Genomic DNA, 14,391 nt, shown 5'->3' on the forward strand with positions numbered 1-14,391 from the left:
AGCTAGCTATGATGTGGTTAAAAACTGGGGCATTAAATACAAGCCCCTAGTAAGAAAAGGACGTTGTGATTCCACAACCCCTAACAGTACAGGCCCCAACAAAGATTTTAATAGGGTTTTAGTACTTCAATATAGTGACTGTTCTGGTCAAGTTAAAAAGATTATCCAGAAATGTTGGTTAATTTTTAAAGGTAATGAGCCGTTCTATCAGGTAGTAGGAGAGCAAGTTGCTAAAGACATGAAAACATGTAGGAAAAGGTCAATCTACTAAGGAGTTTAGAAAAAAAAAAGAAAAATTGAGTAAAGGGACTACTAAATGTGGTAGTTGCTGCCAGTGTAATTACATCTGTACAGGTGCCAATATGAAATTTGGAGAACTTATTTAAAACTAGAGTGCTTTTACAACCAGGGAACACTCAAGGTACAGTATACATTTCTAAATGTATTACCTGCACAGCATTTTACATAGGAAAGACCTCTACACAAGAGAATATATGAACACTATTATGATATCTTGAAAGAAAATTTGAAAAATGCACTATTTCTACACTCCCAGGAATGTCATAATTTCAAGAAATTTGAGTTTGGAATAGTGGAGAAGGTCTCTGTAACCCTAGGGGTGAGCGTGGGAGCTCAGCCTAGCATTCTGTCAATGGTTTTGGAAATCAACACTTAATACTACTGTATTTCCATGTTTACATGATGGTATTACTATTTTTCCATTTTTTGAATTAACATCTGCTAAATTATAAATTGTGCCTCTATGAAACCACAGTGGTGTTCTAATATTTTTATTTATTAATTTAATTTGACATTTTCATTCTTTAGCACCAAAAACACTCTTGAATAAAACCCTGTTCCCCAGCAGGGAAGGATGAACAGCTTTTCTTATCAACTGAGACTGCACATGCTGTAGGACAGGAAGAGACAGTAGTATTTGGTTTGGTGGATGTAGAATAATTCACTGCAAGGGAGGAATTTATTCCCAATGCCATATGTAACCTTGCTGAGTCACTCTCAGAACCATTTTGTTACCGAAGACAGAAATGGAGATCCAGATTTCCTGGAATGGACAAGAAACTGCTAAGGAGGCAGGTGGGAACAAGGTTCATTGTACACGCACTGTTCATTATTTGAATGTCCTTTATTCTGGGGGAGGGTGGGATTCTGCTTTCTTTTTGTAACCTCCTTGCCAGTGTTTTTAAACATCTGCTTACCAGCATTTTACTGAGACATTTTACTTTGTTATTGCTAAAATTGGATGAGGAAATTGTTGAAGGAAGGCTGAAAGAAATGGCAGATTCCCTGTATCAGTTTACCCATCTTAACACATTTTGATAATCAGTGCAGCAGAGGGTCCAAAAATAAATATCTATCCAAAGGAGAATTTGAAATCTCATTTTTTCACAGACTCTGGGAGGTTCAACATAGGTCCATAGGTTCATAGATGTTTACTAGGTTAACAACCACAAGGGCCTTTTTAAGCCTAGCCATGCATGCCAAATCTCTGACAAATTCTGATACCCTTGATAAGTATAAGCAGGTGCTTGGGAGATGAAATATTTACAAACTAGGGCCTGGGAGATGAACCATTTACAGGTTGACTGTGTCCATTAGAGACATAGGTGCCAAACCAGGATGAATTTCCTGTTCCCAATCCAATTGTCCAAGTTGCACTTGAATTGGGTTAGGGAGGAACTCTGCTTCACATGGCTGGGGACCCTGTTCCAGAGACAGGGTAATCTCTGGGATACATACCTGTCTCTCCAACAGGACCTATTTATATCAAATACAAGGTTTAAGTCTTCAGAATGGGAAATTCTGGTGTTGATTGTTTTGTGGATATGCAGAAGTTGCATCATAGTGGGGTCTGATAATGCCCTGTATGCCAGGCATAGATCTCCCATCAAAAACCTGCAGGAGACAGAATACAGGGATAGAGTCTTGAGGTGATCTGCATAGGACATTTTACTTAAGCTCTGAAATCATTTAGTGAGTAACTTCTGCAGACATTCACATTGTTGGCTATGCCTGGTTAGATACATACCAAAGGGTCATTGTAGTCAATAATAGGTCTGATAAATGCCGACTACAGGGGAACAATGACTTCCTTGGACCTAAATGCCATACTTTTGTATTATAACTTGCACAGCATAGAATGATTTCTTCACACACAGGATGCTCAAAGGCTAGATTACTATCTATGTGTGTCCCTAGGTGCCTGACTACTGGGTCAACTCTGAGGGGCTTGTTGTCATGATGATAGTTACTAGGGGTGGATGACTTCCAGAAGGATACTATTATGCATTTGTTGGCATTTAGTTTTAGTCCATGGCTCTGATACTAGTTGTTTATCTGTGTCAGCCCCTCCTGGAGAACATTTGTGTCAGAGTGGGATTCAATGTCAGCTCCTAATTTCAAACCTTCCATGACACCGACAAACTGTAGAAATAGCACAAATTAAGGCAAAAATACTTGGGAGTATATCAGTTTCCCTTTTGCCTTCATTTCTGTTATTTCTACAGCTCCTAATTTGCAATCATCTGTAAATTTAGTCTGCCAGAGACCACTGACATTGGTCTTGACTTCAGAGAAGTAAATGCCAGAATGGAGCGGTCCAAGGACTGATACTTGAGGGACTCCACTTGTGACTGGCCTCTTTGTAGAGGAGGACTCCGCAGTTCTAACTTCCTGGGTCCTGTCGGTAAGCCAGGTGCTATCCACCAGGTGACATACAAGTTTGTACCTAAGCTCTTGAGTTTGTCAACAGTGCCCAAGTGGGGTATTGCATCAAAAGCCTTGGCCAGGTCAAAGTAGGCAATGTGAACCATTCTGCCCTCATCCATTGCTTTGGTGACCTCCTCAAAGAAGTCCACCTGTTTGAGTAAGCATGCTCTGCCCTTAACGAACCCAACTGGGTTAGGTCCAGTGTCTGGAGGTTTATTATATCATTATTGATCACTTACATGATAATTCATTCTGTGGCTTTACATGTAAGACAAATTCATCCAGGCAAAAAACTTCAACACAGTACCAGTGGCCTCAGACATTATTGTAGTATCTACAGAGTCACAGACACACTTTAAAAAATAAGTAGTGACCTAAGAAACTGAAGAAACGAAACCAAGCAAACCAGGTTTTTATTCATAGGAGGCAGCTGCAGATAAAGCATTCCTCCTACTTTTACAAGTTCAGACTAAACATTAACATATGAGCCTGACAATTTAAAATTCTTATATATATATATATATATATATATATATATATATATCTATATATATATATATGTATATATATATATATATATATATATATATATGTATATATATATATATATATATATATATATATATATATATATATATATATATATATATATATATATATATATATATATATATATATATATATATATATCTATATAGATGGATCACCTTCATTTGCCTGACAGTTCATTTGCCCGACAGTTCATTTGCCCAACAATTAGTAAAAGGCAAGTAAACGGTATTTGTCCTTTTCCCCACTGTAGAGCAATCCTGGAGTCAGAATATATAGCTGGGGGGGGGTGAAGCCCCCCACCTACATTGATTTTAGTGAACAATAAAAAAAACTGCACAATATAAAACTAAAGTAGGTGGGATGCTTCACCCCCCACACCACCCTAACTATATATTCTAACTCCAAGATCGCACTACAGTGGGGAAAAGGACATACTACTTTTACTTGCCTTTTTCTAATTGTTGGGCAAATAACTGTCGGGCATAATAACTGCAAATGAACTGTCAGGCAATTGGGCTGCCTGAAATTTCTGTTGGGCAAATGAACTTTAGGTGAAATGAAGGTGACCCATATATATATATATATATATATATATATATATATATATATATATATATATATATATATATATAAAACTTATGCAATGCTTTACCATCCTTGTCAGGGGGGAAGTACTGGAATAAAAAAAAAAAAGTTTGGTAGCTGCTAGATTAGCTAAAGTTATAGCTGCTCGGTGAAGTCTAGGATGAGTGTATATAAATTTGAAAGGCTGAGGATCTTTGTACATTCTGTCTGCTTTTTTAGGTGCAGCAGGCATGCTATTAGGGAAATTAGAGGCAGTGACAAACACATTATCCAATGCTGACAGGACTGGGGGGACTGGAGGAAGTTCTGTGAATTCCAGTTGCAATCGTTCATAGTATTTTTTTGGGGGGGAGCTGAGAAACCTCAGTGTTTTTCTACTGAAAACATTGGCAAATTCTGGAAATAGTTTCAGATAAAGACAAATAATTGACAGAGAGGTTTAGGTAAAATGTTCTCCTTTGAGTCTGAATCAGAAATCTGTAGAGAAAGCCCGGTATCTGTCCCATCACATTCCACTCTAGATTCAAGTTCTTGAATTTCTCCAGGTGGAAAGAGTAATATCTTTTTTTTAGAAACAGCTTGATAAGAATGGTCAATAGCCTGTACAATACCCTCAGCCAGACTTAATAAACTACTCCTACCCAGTGGATCTGATGCAGAAGATACATATTTAAATTCATTTTTCTTGTTGACAGTAAAGTTGGACCAAACAGGATTTTTAATGCTATCAGCAGTTCCCCTAGCATGGGCACAATATTCTGGTTAAGCATGGGTACCTTCCCTGCCATTTCTCCCAAAACCAAACAAGTGTCTCTTCCTTGACAATGAGTGACTTCTATCAGCTGCAGGGGATGTGGTTTACCCCTAGTCAATAATGGCTATATGGACAACTCCAGAAGGATCTGGAGAAAAAAATGAGTGGTGAGAGGAACCACATATGGCCACAGTAGAGTCAACCACCTGTGTCCGAAAGTAAATTGCTAGCCTGCTGTTGTGACAAAAGATATTCAGCTGTTTTTTTTTTCTTTTTGTGGCTTAAAGGAGGATCAAATATGGGACCAGTACCTTGTTCCATGACCAAGCAGAAACTAGTGCTTCTTTTCCAGTGTAACTAAGCAGCATAAGATGGAAAAAATTAACAATTATTAAAAAGTATCCTTTTCTAGTAAAATCACAGTAAACAACACTGTAATATACTTTAACAGCCCTGGAAAGTAATTTAACCACAGTTTCACACAGGGACTAAAAAAAACTATTTTAGAATGTTGAAAGTAACTTTTAGACTGTCACAAACAAAAGTGTGCTCACATTTAAAAGAACAGTAAAGTTGTGTGACAGTAAATAAAAATACATATTCCTAGTCTAAAATATACCTTTCTGAACAAAAAAGGATGTTTAAACATTAAAAAGATATTTCCCTAAAGAGAACTTATCTGCCTAACAATGGAATAGCACACGCTGACCATCAGTCCTCAAACCCTGCAGAGGAGCACTAAATTTGGCAGCAAGAAAGCTCTGAAGGGCTAGGAGCCCATACCTGTCAGTTAGATTGCTCTACTGGATTACGGGAATGATAAGTGCCCTGAATATGTTGGAGCTGGCCAGCTGTTATATCTTTTCCAGGATATAACCCATATAGTTTAGGCTGCTGCAGCAGTCATTTATTATGAACATACAATATTCTTAGAAGATTACACTGCATTTCTATTCTGGGTGATACCACCATTCATTCACATTCATAGAAAACATCAACATATAAATATTTGCAGTAGAGAAAACTATAAGAATGGAATTGAAATATATAAAGAATGAGTTATAAAGTAGTGAAATGTGTCACTTTCTTATTTGCTTGCAGGATATTCCTCAGTCCAAGCACATTATGTACAAAAACTTTACTAAGAAGTTCAATTAAAGCTTGCTGAATTTTTTTAATATTTATACAGAGGCAGACGTTATTCCTCAGGATTTAGTAAAATCTATGTAGGCACCATGTAGAGCCTACATGGACTGTATCTAAATTCATGGACACGGTCCCCTGTCAGCAACACTCCATACATATTAATGACACATTGCCAAGGGTGAGCTGAGGAACACAATTATTGAATCAGTGTAGGGAGAGGCGTAGTGCTAACCATGGCTGCAGATGAGTATAAGACTCCCTGCAATGTACTTTTATTTTATTTTTATTTATTTATTTTTTAAAAAAGAATGTGTGGTGGGGAGTGGAGCGCAGCAATGTCAAGCTGCACTCACATACAAGATAGCAGACACCTGCTGGACATCTAAAAATAGCAACCAGATGTAATTAATTATTTATTTAAAGGTTTGTTTAAGAGTGTCTTAAGTGTGTTTACATGGCACGGTGCTCAGAACTGCTTATATGCATCTCAGTGGTATATATGAAGCTATAGTGGATTGGTTAATACTCACATAGCTAAACGGGTAGTTACAGCTTCATGTGTAGTAAGTCCAGAGTGTGAATACATGGAAGAGAAAATATGTATTTAATTTTGATATACATATTATACAGCCGATTTTATATTTTTTTCTATAAATATTTAGTAGTAGTTGTCCCTGGATTCGAACCCTGGTCTGTATGTGAAAAAATGTACATCACACGGAGCATTTACCAAACTGAGCTACTGCTGAGTATGGGTTAACTGATATGTGCCTGGAGTTCACATGGTAACAAAATATGACCTGGTAATAGAGTTAGAGTATTACACAAGACTGCAGTGACACTTGAACACACATGCATGAGATTCATGCATGACAGTGATAGTAAGTGAACTGCACTTTAATACATGGAATGCGGGTGTAGACAATTAACCCCAGTGAGTGGGAATATGTGTGATGTGCACAGACCATATCAGAGTGCTGGGTTGGCTACCAGACCCATATAAAGTTGCAGATGGCATATTTGCTGCCCAACAAACCTACAAATCCCATCATTGTCTCGCTCTAAAACACCTAAACTGGCTTGAATTACCCCACCAGCTTCTTCTCTCTCAGCTCCAGATCATCCATTCTATCTTATATCAGCCTTCCTACTGCCCAGCACTATCCCCTCTCATCTCCCATTATTCTCCCTGCAGACCTCTCCGAAGCTCTAACTAAGAACTACTATAAAACTACAAATCCAAGTCTAAATTTGGACACAACATGTACAGCTATCACCCCACTATTGCCTGGAATAGGCTCCCACTAGAAATCAGGATGCTTACACATCTTAAACAATTTAAGACAGCCACCAAAGAGCACTTTAAAAGTCACTGGTCCTGCTACTGCACTCTCCCTCCTTAAACATCCCCTACTTCTCTTACCTTAATCTACTTTCTGCCCTTAACTCACTCTTCTCACTAGCTCTCTCTAATCTTCCTTGAATACTCTTTCTACTGTCCTCTAAAATCTATTAAGCAAATCGCCTCAGAGAAACATTCTATTGTAATTCTCTTGCCTTCATGCAACTACATTATGATAAAACAGGGTTTTTGTAACCACTTACCTCAAAAACTATATTCATCTTAATGACATATTTCTTTTTATACATCTTGAAATAGTTTTGCTATAGTCATGATTATAGACACTGTATAACATTGTATTGCTACTTAATGCCTTGTAATAATCCTGTAACATTGCTTTTTAATACTAATTTATAATGAAAATTGTATAATATGTTGGAGCTTTTCTCCCCGGGCCTCTGCTGAAAAAGGGCTCTTCAGCTCAGTTGGACAATCCCGGTTAACAAATGTAAAATAAATAAATAAATAAGAAAAATAAAATTTGCAGTCTACAGCTATTACAGTTTCATACTTGCCTGCAGCAGCTTACCTAGAGCAGGAATGCATATAGCTGAAAGGCAGTGGTTAACACCAGACAATCTTGAGATACACAATACACCTTGGCATTCCTATTATTGATTCAGATTTTACTGCAGAACAAATATCTTTATGCATTATATCTTGTAGTACAGCTCCATATCTACAGTTTAACAAAACACTATTTTCCTTCACTTAGTGGTATTATTTCTGTTTTTCTTCACAGCAGATGTAATACTTGATTTCATGACCAACAGCCCAAAATAAACACATATTGTACAACACAGCTTTATTAGGGGCGCCTTCATGCAGTGATTGTTATATGTCTACAGTCTTTTATGATGAACAGTTCATATAATGCAGGTGTTGCAATATAGCTGTAATTCCACAATTAATGCAGTAGAACTTTATTTCCTTAACATTAGTAATGCAGTAGAAACATTAGTTCCTTAAAATTATTAATGCAGTAACAACTTTATTTCCCTAACATTATCAGGTTTCATGCTTTCATCTTTATTGAACTGTAGCTGGCATTACTCACTTATATCAGTTCAGGTCTATGACCACATGCATTGCAGTACAATCAAAACTGAATATACCCACTGGCAGTTACTAATTTACTATCTCTTGTTTATATGACTATAAATTGCAAGATACATCTGTACTCACCACACATATTGTGGCACAACTTGGCCCGGTGCCCTGCATGGGCCTCCAGGTTGCGAGTTCTCTCCACTGCAGCTCTGGGGAGAGAAACACACCATTATGTTTACCTGTCTATCACACATTCAGAGTAGAATTTGGTAAAAGAACGATAACAATACTTACAAACTGGTTGGACATTCCTTTCTCTATCATCTTGACCCATGTGGCCAAGATCTCCACCTTACAACACTTCAAGTCATCATAATGATGTCACACCTGCTCACTTGTGTTGGGGATACCAGTTGCATTGGCAAGATCATATACCAGCTGGTCCCAGGCCATCAATTTATATTCTGACCCCCTGGTACTGGCCCTGCATCGGCCAGATGTCATGGCATTTTACAAGGAGTCCAACCATGACCCTGGACTCCAGAATGCTCCACAGCTGTGCCCGGAATCATGCACCCTCTCCAACTCCTGCCATAGTCTCTGCCAAGATCAAACACCAACAGGTTATGGCTGTATTCCTACCTGTTGCAATTAAATAAGCCTGTTTTCCCACCCTTTACCACCACTGGGCCATTTTTAAAAATGTGGTGCTTCTCTTAGCACCAAACAAATCTGTGAGCTCAGCTGAGCGGTACTTAAACTGGCAATGCTTAGTGGTGTTCAGACCAGCTTAGCTGAGATGACTAATGCTTAAATGGGCATTGCTAAGTGGTGCTTTGCAATGTCTAGCAATGTGCAAACCAGCTAAGCAGTGCTAAAACAGTCCTTGTTTAAGCAGTGCTTAGAAGAGTTTAGCTAAGTGCAGCAAAGCAGGATTTAATAATGTATTTTATAATTGTGTAATTGCAAACTGCAATGTTTAATAACATGGCTGTGTACACATACATTATTCCATCAAGGGTTTATACATACTTCTCATAATTGTGTATTTGTAACATAAATGCCTTATACCCTGTCTGTGTAGTCATACAAACTTCAGTCAAGGTTTAATAGTACTTCTCATAGATGTGTATTTGCAAACTGAATCTAATAACTTGTCTGTGTATACAAAAAAATGTAATCAGGATTTTAAAATACTGTATATTTACAAAACAACATATGTGTGTATTTAAACTCTGCACCTACTGCACATAAGGCTTTCACTCTAACCATTCGGCTACATCACCATGTGAAATGCTGTTATACTTTTACATATATCACTCCACTACATTTAAGCACTGCTAAGTACCATGGCATACCAACAAAACCTGCTCAGCTATGCCTAAACTTGACCTCTCCTAAACAATTAAGTGTATCTGGTTTCTATTTCTAGGTGTCTGGCACATGCCCATTGCTAAGCACTGTACAAATACAAAAGAAAAAAAAATTAAACAAATTAACTTTTTTTGCATATACATACATTGCTATCCGGGACTTTGACAGTGGAGGACATGTGTTACTCCTCTCCAGGCACAATAACACACTCCCTACACTGATTCGCTAACTGTCTTACATGGCTTTCCCTCAGTAATGCACCTTCATTAATATGAGAGGTGCTCTGCTGAGGGGGATCTGCATACACGGCCATGGTACCTTACGTGTAGGCCTTTCACTCTTCCTACATGGATTTTATTAAATCCACAGGTATGTCTTTCTCACTGGAGATCTAGTTTGGCTTTATAGATGGTGAACTGTTTCTGCCATTTCACACTGAGCTAATCGGAGGAAGTCGGAGGATGGGCTCTGAGCTAACGAATCTGAGACATATAACATTAAGTATCCTGCTTTTTGCTTATTTCTGAGTTATTTATAGCACTTTTATTTTACTCACTGTGTGTGAGGTATTAAGTAGAAGTTTCTACAATTGTTAAGCATCTGGTTGGGTTTGTTTGTTCTGATTTCCTGCTAGGAGTATATCATATAACTTGTTTGCATTTAAAAGCATTCTCTAGAGTCTCCTTGATCCTTTATCTGGTTAAACATTTCTGCAGTTTTTTCTACCTAAGTAGTGTTGATAGTGTAGCATTGTCCATACTCAGGCTTATGTTTTGGGCCTAGTTGCTTGTTAGTAGAGGCTGTGTGTCTGAGCACATGTCCCAGGTCATCATAGCTTAGCCAAGGCCAGTATAGCATTTCAGTGAGAGTGAATTGTTTGTGGTCATTGGCTGACTGGGGTTGCCTGGACTACACCTTGGAATAAGCATCTCATTGGTTATTTTAAGGTTTTTTTAAAGTTGTTTCAGGTTTCAACTTTGTTACTTAAGAAGTTAGCTTGTGACTGTTTCTGCCATTTCACACTGAGCTAATCAGAGGAAGTCGGAGGAAGGGCTCTAAGCTAAGGAATCTCAGATATATAACATTAAGTATTCTGTTTTATGCTTATTTCTGAGTTATTTATAGCACTTTTATTTTACTCACTGTGTGTGAGGTATTAAGTAGAAGTTTCTACAATTGTTAAGCATCTGGTTGGGTTTGTTTGTTCTGATTTCCTGCTAGGAGTGTATCATATAACTTGTTTTCATTTAAAAGCATTCTCTAGAGTCTCCTTGATCCTTTATCTGGTTAAACATTTCTGCAGTTTTTTCTACCTAAGTAGTGTTGGTAGTGTAGCATTGTCCATACTCAGGCTTGTGTTTTGGGCCTAGTTGTTTGTTAGTAGAAGCTGTGTGTCTGAGCACATGTCCCAGGTCATCATAGCTTAGCCAAGGCCAGTATAGCATTTCAGTGAGAGTGAATTGTTTGTGGTCATTGGCTGACTGGGGTTGCCTGGACTACATCTTGGAATAAGCACCTCATTGGTTCTTTCAAGCTTTTTTAAAGTTGTTTCAGGTTTCAACTTTGTTACTTAAAAAGTTAACTTACGACTGTTTCTGCCATTTCACACTGAGCTAATCCGAGGAAGTCAGAGGAAGGGCTCTGAGCTAACAAATCTGAGATATATAACATCAAGTCTCCTGCTTTTTGCTTATTTCTGAGTTATTTAAAGCACTTTTATTTTACTCACTGTGTGTGAGGTATTAAGTAGAATTTTCTACAATTGTTAAGCATCTGGTTGGGTTTGTTTGTTCTGATTTTTGTTTCCCACCCTCCCTCCTTCTTGGTATCCTGTTTTTTTTTTTTACTTGGTGGCTTTGCAGTTGCCCACCCCTACTGTAAGTTTGATCTGGGACACTCCTCCTAGTCTAGTGTCATTACCTCATTCTGCCTATTCCAGGGAGAACATTTGAGAAGGCCAACCCAGTTAGCTTATGCTCCCCCTTTCCCCTTACCACTTTACAAAAAAAAAATTTTTTTTCTAAGCTTGTTTCCTACCTTTCATATAAGTTGTCTAGTCCAGATACAGATTTGCTGTATCCGGAACTATTTGTAAGCTTCTGAGCCCCCAAGCCTTTCTGTGTTGGACGGAAGCCTTCTAGCTTTTGTTTCTTAGAACTAGCCAGTTTTCTAGTTTCAGCACTCAAATTTGTTTCTTTGAGCTCAGCACTTGTTCAGAACTCATTGTAAGCACTAAATAAGCTACAAATTACTACAGCACTCAACTTTCCTCACTTATCTAGAGGAAAACAGTTTTTAGTAGTTAATAAATAAGCACCTATACAGGCATATCTAAGGGTCAGTTCCTGGTGTTTTCTCCTGTCTACCTGATGAATCTGGGCATCTTGGGGCAATGCAGCAATTGCCTCATGTACACAGACAACCCTGTCCTCCTACCACCCAACACTACAACCTGTGAGAGATGCACTTATATAACCAAACTGGAAGCAAAGCTCTCTTCACCCAAGACTGGACTAGACAGTCAAGAGGAGAAGGTAAACACTTGCTCCACACCACACTCATCACATAGTCCCTCAACACCTACACCACCAAAACACACACATAGAAACAAAAAAACACACACCTACATTCATGGAGGCTCTCAAAAAAAAACACCCAAGCAACAGGGATCTCCAAAGCAGAAACGCAAGCAACCTCCACCCCCCAACACAACCCAAATGACACATAGCCCACAAACTCAGTGTGCCACTCAACCACAGCCCATAAGGCATAACAACGTACCTAACACTCTAGTCATAGGTGAATCTATAGTCAGGCACACTGATGTTCCACTCACCAGGCTAAACAAGGAGAAAGTCACTGTCAGCTGCCTGTCAGGTGCCAGGATCCACCACATAATGCATGCACTCAGGTCACTCCACAGCAAGTACAAATATGACTCTGTCATTGTCCATGTTGGTGTGAATGACCTGAGACGTACCTCCCTGGACTACATGAAAAGAGACATGGAGAAGCTTTCTGATCTTGTAGCCTAGGCAGGTATGACCCAAGCCCTGAGTAGCATCTTGCCATCACCAAGAATGGTACAAGGACAAAATGATTGACTTCAACAGTTGGCTAAGCTTCTGGTGTCATTCTAAGGGGATCCAGTATCTGTCTGCCTGGGATGACATGATTGACAAACCAAGATGCTTTGCCAAAGATGGCCTGTACCTGTTGCCCTTGGGATTCCGGATACTGGCTAAGGCTCTTGCCAGCCCTATAGTGCCTTTTTTAGGCAAGATTCAAATGACAAATTCACCACCGTAACAGGTACAAGCAAGCAAAATCTGAGGGTAATGCTACTCAATGCTAGAAGTCTAAACCTCAACATGCACTCACTCAAGGCACTCCTTAAAATGGAGAACATTGACATCTGTGCAGTGACAGAGACCTGGTTCAAGGCTTCAGAGAGCAACCCTGCATTACCAGGCTATAACTCATACTACACTTTTCAGCCACCTAACTTGGACCGAAGCACTAAAGGTGGAGGCATGTCCATATTCATTAATTATATCCACACCTCCATGCTAGTTGATCAGCATAATGCATTTGAAATTATCCAAGTGCAACTAACACTGGGAAAGACCGCTATGCAAATTGTAGCTCGCGAAAGATCCCCCACCATGCCCCAGGATTCCCACTCCTCATTTCTTGATGCACTGGAAAATATTAGGGTACAACCTAATACCCTAATAATGGGCAATTTCAACTACTCCACTATTAACTGGGAAAACTACTCATGTACCTACTCTTGTGCTCAACGTTTTCTGGAAATCATAAATTCCAATGCCTTGGTTCAACTTATCCACACCCCCACCAGGGGCAGCAATATCCTAGACCTGGTCATTACCAACATGGGCAACCAGTGTTCCACACCAAAGGTCAATTCCTCATTGGTCAGATCCACCACAAGCAAATCACCCTAGACATCCACATCCCAGACCCACCTCCCATTAGGGAAACCACCATAAAAAAATTTCTCCAAAGCCAACTTCACTCTTCTTAAGACAAAAGTGGCAAACTTCATGACACCCATGCTGACGGACAATAGAGATACGACTGCTGAATCCTGTACAATTGCACGTTATAAGCACTTACACAAGTGCATGGATCATGCAATCCCTTACAGAACCAAGTTGCTATCCTCCAAAAAAAGGAAGCCAATCTGGTGGTCCCCTGCTATAAACAAACTCTACAACAGAAGAAAGAAACTGTTGCAAAAAAGAGTAAAATACCATGACTGGAGGAACTCTGTGGTCAACCTCAGTAAGAAGCTGAGATCCCTCGTAAAATCCTCCAAAGCTAGTTATGAAAACAAAATCACCACTTATTCTAATGACAACCACAAAGCATTCTATAGCTATGTCAAGAATCTCAATGGCAACACTCAGATCTGCTCTGAGTTACAGCACAATGGCACTAAATATACAGAACCAACGGATATTGCCAACATCCTGGCAGATAGGTTCAGTGCTAACTTTTCCCCTCTCTCATCCCCTAAAGTGCCCATCTCTATAGCGGAAGAATGCAAAGTACCTGTAATCACAGCTGCACAGGGAAAAAACACACTCTCCAAAGCCAAGAACACTGTATCCATGTGACCTGACAACATCCCAGGCTGCGTTCTACATGAACTACAGAATGAACTGGCATCCCACCTAAGTACCATGTTCAATCATAGCCTCACCTCAGGCTTTGTGCCCACTGAATGGTGCACAGCCACGGTTATCCAACTCCACAAAGGGGGAGCCACCACGGA

Source organism: Protopterus annectens, chromosome 5.part1 (genome assembly GCF_019279795.1).
Source record: "Protopterus annectens isolate FY-2018-M chromosome 5.part1, PAN1.0, whole genome shotgun sequence".
NCBI lineage: Eukaryota > Metazoa > Chordata > Ceratodontiformes > Protopteridae > Protopterus > Protopterus annectens.